This window comes from Neophocaena asiaeorientalis, unplaced genomic scaffold, assembly GCF_003031525.2.
Source record: "Neophocaena asiaeorientalis asiaeorientalis breed wild unplaced genomic scaffold, Neophocaena_asiaeorientalis_V1.1 scaffold155, whole genome shotgun sequence".
NCBI classification, from domain to species: domain Eukaryota; kingdom Metazoa; phylum Chordata; class Mammalia; order Artiodactyla; family Phocoenidae; genus Neophocaena; species Neophocaena asiaeorientalis.
The window spans coordinates 4,406,763-4,418,366 of NW_020173040.1; the positions used below are offsets into that span (position 1 = coordinate 4,406,763).

At 43.2% G+C, this 11,604-nt stretch overlaps 1 pseudogene; it reads right to left on the reverse strand.

Annotated features, from left to right (window-relative positions):
• Positions 1-8,298: 8,298 nt before the first annotated feature.
• Positions 8,299-11,019, reverse strand: LOC112398273 (40S ribosomal protein S20 pseudogene; annotated as a pseudogene).
• Positions 11,020-11,604: the final 585 nt, after the last annotated feature.

Consider the following 11,604-nt stretch of genomic DNA (forward strand, 5'->3'; position numbering starts at 1 on the left):
CAGATGAGTTGACATTGTGATCAAACAGAATAGCTCTCTGTTTACACTGTTTGTCCAGAGGAGAGACAGAATCAAGTCAGCTCTGGAATCTTCTTTCCTCCCCTTTTGTGGTTTGGCAAGAAGCTGGCTCAGCAGGTGTGACTTAGCTCAAAGAAAGAATAGGCTGAGACTGGAGGTTGAATTCCAGAGGTTCCCCCACTTGCTAACAAGGCCACCTTGTTGACCTGGAAGCACTGCTGTCACACAGATGCCTCGAGGTTCCTAGCCCCACGCCAAATACGTAGAGCGTTACGGGGGCAGGTCCTGTGTCTGGCCCCGCTGTGGCCACCCTCATTGCCATTCCTGGTGGGTCAGGACAGCTTACAGGGTTGGCACCTCTGCTAGTTCTAGGTTTTCTCCCAGTAACTCGAGTGGGTAAGTGATGTGTGGGGGAGTCCAGAACCCATCTGTATGATGTGAGCTTTCTAACTGTTGCTTGCTCTCTAACCTCATATTTTCTTTTAGCCATTTGAGACTGCATTGTCCAGGGCAATGGTGAGATTCTCGGCCCTGCCCCCCAGAGATGTGGGTCAGCAGGCTCAACATGGGGTTCATAAAACTGCCGATTTTATTTATTTTAAAATTTTCACAACTTTTAATTTCAAATTCAATCCCACAGAAAAGTTGTAAGAATAGTAGGATGAATACTTAGTTGTATACTCTTCACCTATAAGATTTACCTTTTGGGGCTTTCCCTGGTGGCGCAGTGGTTGAGAGTCCGCCTGCCGATGCAGGGGACACGGGTTCATGCCCCGGTCCAGGAGGATCCCACATGCCACGGAGCAGCTGGGCTCGTGAGCCATGGCCGCTGGGCCTGCGCGTCCGGAGCCTGTGCTCCGCAATTTTGCCATATTTGTATACACATGTTCTTTCTCTCTCTCTCCACACACTTTCATTTTCTCTGAATCATTTGAAAGTAAGAATGTAATTGCATTTTTAACAGTCTCAGTGCAAGATCCTATTTGAGAAAAACTAGATTAGAGATTCACTGTATAGTAATTTCTTGGGGTCAGGGGAAGAGAAGGAGAGGGGTTAACAATATTTTCTGTCTGGAAATTAGGGCACTGTCACCTTTGAGAAAGATGAACCCGGTCAGGATCAAACTGATCTAGGAGCCAAATATTAAGCTAACTGATTGAACTCAAGAAAGGGTTTTCAATGGCTTGTTTGCAGTTAAGAATATTGAGAGCTTCCCTCCCTCCCTTATTCCTCTGTGGCAAACCCTAAGAATAAGTGAGAGGGGACAGATATATACACAGATAATTATGTAGATTTCTTAAACAGAGCTTTAAAAAAAGAAAACAAAACTCCTTGAATATGACTTTAAGGAGAAGCTTCCTTCTCCGGTTTGCTGTCTTTATCCATAGGATAGTAATAGGTGTTGCCAACTGGTTGACCCTCTTAAGGAGTTTGGGGAAGGAAAGTTGTTCCTCCCTCACCCCTCACTCACTCCCACATGACACAAGGTAGCTTCTTTCACATTTGTCTTGATTTGTTTAAAATGGCAAGAAGGTCGTTATTCCAGCTGGCTTTGGCCCTCTCTCAGACCCACCTGTAGAGTTCAGGTGGGTCTGAAGTTCACCGTGTTCCCTGCTCTTGACCCCTGCTCCTCTGCATTTGTAGTGCAGGCTGGAATGTCCAGACTAGGGGTGCGGTGGGGCAGGCCAGTGGAGATGGGGTGGCAAGAAGCGCCCTCCCTTGGCTGTGAGATCCAGCAATAAAGCAGAGGGATGTGATTAACAGCCCCAGAACTCTCATTACAAAAGATGTATGTGCTTTGTTGAAAGAAAGTCAAATAACCCAGAAGTCTGTTGGTTGTTCTTCCTCACATACATTCCAAGTTAAGTACTGTTAGCCTTGTGGTGCAGGTCCTTCCACACCTTTCCCTATGGACAGATGGACACATCTGAGTTCCACTGGGGCCAGGACAGAGGAAACAGAAACTCAGCCCCGTGGGGACCCAGAGGAAGGAGGACAGCACCTTCAACCATCCTGCTGTCTTGATAAGCCAATTGTCAGATTGCCGTGCAGTGGGGTAGCCAGGCTGGGCTGGTCCCAGCAGCCTTTGGGGAGAATCAGGTTGGGGAAAGCTGCAAAAAAGAAACCGAAGTAAAATAGTCTCTATAAATATTGCTTTTTCATATTGCGACATTTAGATACTGAGAATAATTAGAAAAGTAGGAATTGAAAATGAGGAGGAAATGAGAGATGAAGTGGGTGGTTTCAGAAGAACAGATGGATGTATTTTGTGATGCAGCCTTGGGAGAGACTGGAGGGCAGCTGAGCCTGCGAGGATGTCTCCTGCCCTTGGGAGGGACTGGGGGGTGGGATTCATGGGTGTTGTGCCTGGGAGTGATCAAGGTTAGACAGACCTCTTGAGGGTTTGGTGCTCCTTTATCTGATGTTCTCTGGCATGAAGTTATCCATGGGCAGAGCTGTGGCTCTGATCTGAGCTCATCGTCCTGTGAGTCTAGCAGTGGTACCAGCATTGACGCCCTTACCCCACCCTACCCGCCTTGGTGAGCATGCACAGGAAAGGCAACATGCTCTCCACGATGTTCATGGCATAGGTGATAGCTCTGTTGTTTTTATTCAAGGATGACATCATCCTACCTTTGCTGGTCCCAGAGCTGGAGACACAAAGATGCCCCCATGGGCGGGTTGGTCTGGGACCCTGGAGGTTCCTGGTATGACCTGTGTCACCAACTTGGGGCACACTCCTTCACTTCACTTTTCCAGGTGATGCTCAAGCCTTTATGTCCATAAGCAACAATTCTTATACCTCCCTCTAGATCACCCTTCCCCTGGATGTCAAAGAATTCTAGGGGTCAGTCGTCCTTCCCAAGCTGGACTGGGACACCAGAAAGTTGGATGTGCACACTGATTGACCGTGGTGACCACAGGTGTCGCTGGTGTAAGTGAAGGTCTCCCCATGGTCCATGGGTCTGCCCACTCTGGGGACACATGCACAGGGTTGTGGCAGCCCACTCTGGTGCCCTAGAACAACTTCTCTTGGCTGTCACATGTTCAGCCTTCCTTCCTCAGAGCAGGACATCTGCCAGGGTCCCTAAGTCCTCAGTGGCTTCCCTCGGCTGTTGCATGAACCTTTTGATTCTGAATTTGGGTCAGCCTCCAGGGCCTCTGCCCTTCTCCAGGGGGAGTCACCTTAAGGGCCTTTCCTGCCATGTGCCTGCCACCCCAGACTACCCTGTTGGCTGCCCCAACTTCATCCTCTGGGTTCCTGTGCAAACGTCTGCCCTGAACTGTGGAATCCAGGGAGAGGCAATCTTTGCTGAACCACACACAGCAAACCAGGCGGCTTGTTTATGTTTATCATCTTTCCCCAGAACAACTTGCTGCTTTTAGATTCACATAACCATGGAAGCCTAGTCAAAGGATTTTTCCCATAATAAACATCCATTCTCTGTTTCTAGCTTAAGACTCAAACTCTCTATCACTCTGCATTAGAATACTTAGTTTAAAATGTTCAAAAATATATAGACCAAGAACTATAAAAAGAAAGTAAATATTACCCTTCAGATACTCCCTTGTATCAGCCAGGATGCAAGAGAAAGGACACCTCAGTGGGGTAGTTTGAGGAGAGTTTAAGAAAGGGCTTGTCTGCCAAGGAGGAGGGAAACCCCAGGCAGACATGGATAGTGCCCAGCTACCACCCATGGGCCTGCAGGGGCAAGGCCAGGTCTCCTATGCGCATATTCAAATTACTTTCAGAGGTTTTAAGAATCCCAAGGATTCTAAATCCTCTTTGAAGAGGTGGCAGAGTGGAGGGGCTGAGAGCACAGACTTGTGTGCGAATCCTGACCTGGCCACTTACTGATTTTGTGATGTGCGGCACATTGCTTAACCCGTCTTGGGCCTCACTGTCCTCACCTGCTAGTGGGGGTTATAATAGTGTCCACTTGATAGGGGTGCTGTGAGGAGTGAATGCTGTACATGACCCAGGTGCATTGCCTGGCAAATGGAGCTTGTGAAATAAAACCAATAAAAAAATGTCACTGTATATGCAACAAGCTGATGTAACCTGCTGACTCCCAAGACGAGTGGGCCTTTTACCTTGCCCTTTGTTGCAGGCAGCAGACCAGCATTGTCCTTGGACTCTCAAGCCCCACAGGACTGTAGGGAAAGAATTCCTTTCTTACCACCTCTGCTCCCTTGGTGCCAGGCGCAGGTGCCTTGGACTTGGCAGGCCGGGGCGCCCTTGCTGGGCATCCCCTTAGGGGACTTGGCCTGCAGCCCTGACTCATTGGTAACCAGCCAGCAGAATCCCTCCCTCTCTGCCCTCCAGGGTGGCTGTTTCCTAGTCAGTCCCTGCAGACACAGCCTTCAGCTAAACTCATGTGTTTACTTATTCTGTTGCCAGTTCGTTTGCCTTTCTGAATGCTGTTTGAATGCTAAAAACAATTATTAAAAGTTTAAACTTCATTCTGAGTCAGAAAACTTAAGTGACTGCTGGTGGGAATCAGGTATACCTTCCATTCTGCTTAATTTTTAATACCAGCTTGGCATTTAAAAAATTTTTTTAGATTAAAAAATTAATTGAAGTATAGTTGATTTACAACGTTGTGTTAGTTTCAGGTGTATAGCAAAGTGATTTGGCTATGCATATATATATACACATATATGTTTTCATTCTTTTTTTCTGATTCTTTTCCATTATAGTTTATTACAAGCTATTGAATATAGTTCCCTGTGCTGTCTTCAGAGAAGGCAGAAAGAAAACTCAGTTGGAAGCCTGTGAGTTTGTGAATGCAGCTCCTAGACCTGACTTGCCCCCCTGCCATGTGCCTTCCCTGCCTCCGGGGGCAGGGCGGGGCAGATGTTGGGGTTTTTTTTTTTTTTAAGGCGTGCTGAGCAGCATGCGGGAACTTCCCTGACCAGGGATCAAACCCGTGCCCCCTGCACTGTGAGTGCGTAGTCCTAACCACTGGACCGCCAGGGAAGTCCCACATGTTGTGGGCTTAATACACACTTGGTTCTTGGACAAATGAGCAGAAGATAACCCTCTTTTCCTGAGCACTTTCTAAAGGCCAGATGTGGCACTGGCTCATACAAATGCCATGTAAGTTATGTCAGTGTCACGAGCAGACACGTTCTTGGGAGGAGATGCCTAGTCCACCTACAGTAATACTGATGGTGGCAAGGATAGGCCCTGATCTTCCACAATTAATGTGCCTTGATATTTTTAGGTCTTGAGTACAGACTTGTTTGTCTAAACATAGCCTACAGCATTCATCAGGATTGTTTTAGTTGCAACTCAAACTGGCTCAAATTAAAAAGGGAATTCATTGGCTCATGTAACTAAAAACTTTGTGGAAAAGTTTCAGGCATTAAGGTGCTTTGTGGTGCTTCAAAGCTTTAGGCATTGATCCAGATGCTCAAGCAGTGTTCTCTGGAATATCTCATCCCTTGACCCTGCTTTTCCTTCATTTATTTTTGGCATTTCCACATTTCAGCAGAGTGGCCAAACAGAAGGCTACTGGTTATGTCTTACTAACTTAGCCACCCAGGGAAAGAGAGTCCCTTTTTTTTTCTCTTTTTTTTTTTTTTAGCTTAAAACACCATACATTTATTATTGACAGTTTTGGAGGTCAGAAGTCACTCTCACTGAAACTATTGATAAAATCACTTGTCAGCAGGCTGCATTCATTCTGGAGCCCCAGGGGAGAATCTACTTCCACACCCTTTTTAAAAAAAATTGAAGTGTAATTGACCTATGTTCTAACACCATGTTAGTTCCCAGTGTACAACATATTGATTCAATATTTCTATATGTTACAAAATGATCACCAGAAGAGTCTTTTGTTGCTTTCCACAAAATCCCTTGTTCATTGCCTCTGAGTGGCCCATCTTGAGCTATGTGCTGTTCTCTGGACCAATCACTGTGGCTGGGAGGATGAGGTGGTGTCATTGACAAGGCCTAGGTCACATGGTCTTGGGGGTGGGGGTGAGGGTATAGAGTCCCTCTAGTAAAACCTTAGGGATTAACGGGGGCATGGCATGGCTTCCCAAAGAAAAACCCAATGCTTTACCCAAATAAAACATGATGGAGAGTTAGAGCTTATTAAACTGAAATTTTCTCTTTGGAATTTCTACAAATGTTTCTGTTTGATTTAAGCAAAACATACAGGAGCCTGTCACTCTCCGGGTTTCCCAGACTCACTGGTGTGGCATTTGCCTCCTCTTACCTCCCAGCCCCAACTTCCTGTCATACAGAGGCCCCTATACAGAGCTGTCCTGCAGTGCTCTTTGCCATTCCTGAGCTTCTGAACATGCTTTTGCCCTTTACGTGGAATGCCTTCCTTGTTCCTCATTAAGCCCATTCATCCCGCAAAACTCAGCTCAAAAGTCTCATCTGTGAAGCCCCTGGTTTCCTGGGGGCAGAGCCAGTGCCTAACTGTATGGGTAGCATCCCATACCAAAATCCCTCACAACACACACACCTAGACTTTTCTAAAAGGATATAATTTACATACCATAAAAGTTACCCTTTAAAAGTATACAACTGAATGAATTTCAGTATATTCACCAGGTTGCGCAAATATCACCACAATCTAATTCCAGAACATTTTTAAGACCCCCAAAAGAAAGCCGAGACCCATAAGCAGTCACTCTCCATCCTCCCCTTAGCCAGTGGCAGTCACCAATCTACCTTCTGTTTCTATGGATTTACCAGTTTTGGACATTTTGTGTAGATGGAATTACACAATACGTGGTCTTTCACGTCTGGCTTCTTTCACTTGCACAATGTAATAGTGTTTCCGAAGTTTATACACGTGGTATCACCATTTTATTGATGTCTGAACAATATTCCACTGTATGAGTACACCACATTATGTTTTTGTCAGATGATGAACGTGGTTATTTCCACGCTTTGGTAATTATGAATAATGCTGCTACAAACACTCATGTACACGTTTCTGTGTGGACATATATTTTCAATTCTCTTGGGAGTGGAATTGCTGGGACATCATGGTAATACTGTTTTTAACTTTTGAGGAACCGCCAAACTATTCCAAAGTGACTGCAACATTTTACATTCTCATCACTAGTGTATGAGGGCTCCAGTTTCTCCACATCCTCCAACACTTAATATTGTCCATCTTTTTGATTATAGCCATCCTAGTGGCTGTGAAGTGGTATCTCAGTGTGGTTTTGATTTGCATTTCCCTATTGAGTAATGACGTTGAATGTCTTTTCATGTACTTACTGGTGATTTGTACATCTTCTTTGGAGAAATGTCTATTCAGATCTTTTAACCATTTTAAAAATGGGTTATTTGTGTTTTTATTGTTGAGATGTAGTTTTTTAGTCTTAATACTCAATCCCTACCAGATACTTGATTTGCAAATATTTTCTCCTATTCTGTGGGCTGTCTTTTCATTTTCTTCATGGTGTCCTTTGAAGCACAGAAGTCTTTAATAAAATCCAGTTTATCTGTTTTTCCTTCTGTTGCCTGTGCTTTTAGTATCATATTTAAGAAACCATTGCCAAATCCAAGATCATGGAGATTTGCCCCTTGTAAGAGTTTTATAGTTTAGCTCCTACATTTAGGTCTATGAACCATTTTCAGTTCATTTTTATATGTGGTGTTAGGTAAGGGTCCAGCTTCATTCTTTGGTCTGAGGATATCCAGTTGTCCCAGCACCATTTGTTAAAAAGGTTATTTTTTTTCCCATTGAATTGTCTTGGCACCCTTGTTGAAAATTAACCACAAATGTATAGGTCTCTTTCTGGACTCTCAATTCTGTCCCATTGATCTGTGCCTATCCTTATGTCAGTACGACAATGTCTTTATTGTATTGTAGCTTTGTAGTAAGTTTCAAAATTGGGATAAGTGAGACCTCCACATTTGCTTCTCCTTTTTAAGATTGTTTTGGCTATTCTGGGTCTCTAGCATTTCCATGGGAATTTTAGCTTGTCAATTTCTGCAAAGAAGCCAGGTGGGATTTTAATAGGGATTGTGTTGAATCTGTAGATCAGTTTTGGGAGTATTGCCAACTGAACAATATTAAGTCTTTAAATCCACGAACATAGGATGTTTTTCAATTTATTTAGATCATTTTTAATTTCTTTCAATAATGTTTTATAGTTTTCATTGTACAGGTCTTACACATCTTTTGTTAAATTCTTTCCTAAGTTTTTTATTCTTGTTGATTCTGTTGTAAATTGGATTGTTCATTGCTAGTGTATAGAAATGCAGTTGGCTTTGTGTGTTCATCTTATATCCTTCAACATTGCTGAAGTTGTTTATTAACTTCAGTAGTTTCTGTGTTGTGTATGTGAATTCCATAGGATTTTTTTTTCTTCTTTTTTTAAACAACATAATTTCTCAAAATAATTGATTTAAGCATATGCAGTGGTGACTTCAACCCTTGACTCCTGGCTCAGTACTGGTGAAAGTAATCAGCTTAACCATCTCAGAAGGACTGTGCCAAGTCAGTGAGCTGCTTGTGGATCCTCATCTGAAAACAGTCCCATATCTTAGAAACTTCACCACAAGTTGTTTTTCTTGTGGTGATTCTTAGAGTCTTGGTAGGCATCTGAACTGGTCCTTTCACTTTGAGATTCTTTGCCTTTGCACCACTGATCAAGACAGCACACACCTTCTCCAAAGATTTTATACTGTGGCTGGTCAGGGTAACTCTAATTCGGTGAATTGCCACCTCTGGTTCCGTGGGTGTCTTTCCGATATCTTTAAAAGCCATGGCTGCGTCACGGCTTCCTGAAAGACTGTTCCTCAGGTGGAACAGCACAGCTGTGAATCAGGAGCAGAAGTGGGCAGCCCAGGGCTCCACTGGAGCTGCAGCTGTGTCTGCATCTTCCTCAAAGAGCAGGATTTTCTAGATACAAGATCATGTCATCTGCAAACAGAGATGGTTTTACTTCTTCCTTTCCATTCTGGATGCTTTGATTTCTTTTTTTGCCTAAATGCCCCAGGTAGGACTTCTGATACAACCGTGCATAGGAGTGATGCTGTGGGTTTTTCATAGCTGCCCTTTATCAGGTTGAAGTTGTTCCCTTCTATTCCTAGTTTGTTGACTATTTTATCATGAAGGGGTGGTGGTTTTTTTTTTTGCAAATGCTTTTTCTGTGTCTATCGAGATGCAGTTTTTGTCCTTTATTAATATACCATATTGTATTAATACGGTATATTACATTGATTTTCTTATGTGGAACCAAATTTTTATTCCTGGGATAAACCCACGGTGTGTAGTCTTCGTTACATGTTGCTGGATTTGGTTTGCCTGCAGCATTGTATTGAGGATTTCTGCATCTATATTGATAAGGAACATTGATCTGTGGTTTTCCTGTGGTACATTTCTTTTTCATCTTTGGACCTTATATTTTGTTGTTGTTGTTCTATTTTTTACTTTGTTGTCTTTTCCCCCAGCATGGGAGCTCCTTAGGGCCAAAGATGAGTACCGTAAACCTCAGATCTCTAGACCTCAGCACAGGGCCTATGTGGAGGGGTCAAGAGATGGTGACTGAGACAAATGAGAGTTAGCTTCTGCCCTGTACCAGACTGTCTTCTGGATCCTTGGAGTTCAAGTGCATTTGGAATGTTTTCATCCCAGTTGGATAGAACCTTGCCTGGATAGAACCTTAAATCCAAACAGCACCAAGGCATGGGTCATTTTTCCTGTTTCACAACAGTCATGCCCACGGGGATGCCGGGAGCATCTTTGTATTCTCCCAGGAGCCTGGTGTAAGAGGGGAGTTGCAAACAGCTGCCACTCAGTAGTTGTTTGGTAACTGAAGGAGAGGGTGGGAATTGGCCTTTGCAAGCCCCCTTTATAGGAGATCCATGATCACCTTGTGCGTTTGAGGGCTGCAGACAGACATCCTGGGAGCTTGTGGAGAGAAAGCCTGCATTCAAGTCCAAGCCCATAATCTGTAATGAGCTAGGAAACCCCCCAGAGGTTAATTTTGAAAATGGTTATTTGCTTCTCTGTGGTGATTTGAATTTCTCTGAAACCTCATCCAGAATCTTTCTCTAAAATGAATGACTTAATAAAAATATGATTATTAATAACACGTTGGTTATATTGGTTCATTAATTTCAACAAATATTAGATACTATTGCAAGATAGTAATAATAGAGAAAACTGGGTGTGGGATATATGGAAGCTCTTTGTATTATCTTCACAATAGTTTTGTAAATCTAAAACTTAAAAAAATTTAAAACTTTACTTAAATGATATAATGCTAAGTGAAGATTCAGGTTAAGCTGTTTTTCCAAATACTGTCCAATTTCTTAGCTCCTATTGAATAGTAGAAATTGATTTGTGTCTGCTACTTATGTATAGAATTCTCATAATCTGGGTGTTAGTCTACTCTTAACTGATACACTCTCTTAAGTGTTGACATTTTATACATTTTGATATGTGAAAAAATCCATTTTCATTACTCAGTTATAAAATCCATCTTGGGCTTTTTCTCCCCCAGGTAAATAGAAAGTATCAAAAAATTATATTGGGATTTTAGATGGAAATGTACCAATCCTGTATTTTTATTTTGGGCTAGAATCAATTTATTTATGGTAAGCTTTCAAATTCAAGAATATGGTATGCTTCTCAATTTATTCAAGTCTTCCTTTACAGTTTTTAGTAATTTAATCATTTTCTTCATGTAGGACGTGTGTGTGTGTGTGTGTGGTTATTCCTGGCTACTAGTTTCGTTGTTACAGTGTAAAATACTTTTCTTCTGAGTTTTGTTGAAGGATTTTGATTTTTTTGTGTCTGTATCTGGTAAGCAGCCACTCCCTGAACTCCTTTCATTCGTTCTGAGTTTTGATGTACATCCTCTTGACGGTTTGCAGCCACATTAGTATACCGTGCGCACATATTAATGTGGTTTATTCCTCACCACAGCAGCCAGACTTTCCAGATTGATGTTAAGCGACTGTACTGATCTTGGGCCTATTTGTTCCCTGTCTGCCTTTAATGGAACTCCTTTTATACCACTGCCCCGGGTTTGGGGATCTTTATTGTATTAAGGAATTATGCTTTCACTTCATGTTAGTGTTTTTTAAAAATCTAGAGTAGATTAACTAGAATAAAATAGATTGAATTTCATCCGATTACTGTTTATTAAGGTGATTGGTTTTTGTCTTGACTTACTGTTGTGGTGACTTATATTACTAGACTTTCGTAACAGATTAAACCACACTTGCATTCTCTAAATAGGGCTTGTCATGAAAATAACAAGTCTCAAGCCGTTAGCTCTCCAGGAGGCCCAAATGACATGAAAGATTTTCTTATTAGGTACATCTGTGAACTGTAGGACAAACAGCACCAACTCGTGCCACAGACCCTACTCCCTGGAGCCCAGAGGCATCGGGAAGCAGCAGAGACTGCACGGCCACCCTCTGGATGGAGACACCATTTTCTCAAGAGAAGGGATAGTGGAGGTGGCGGGAGCATCAGGGGAGGAAGAGATGGGGGCAGTCCCGGGCGGAGGGGCAGGGCAGTAGGAGCAGGAAGCTGGGACGGGGGAGGCCCAGTGGAGAAGTACAGGCTTCCAGGCCGGTGTCGTGGGTTTGAA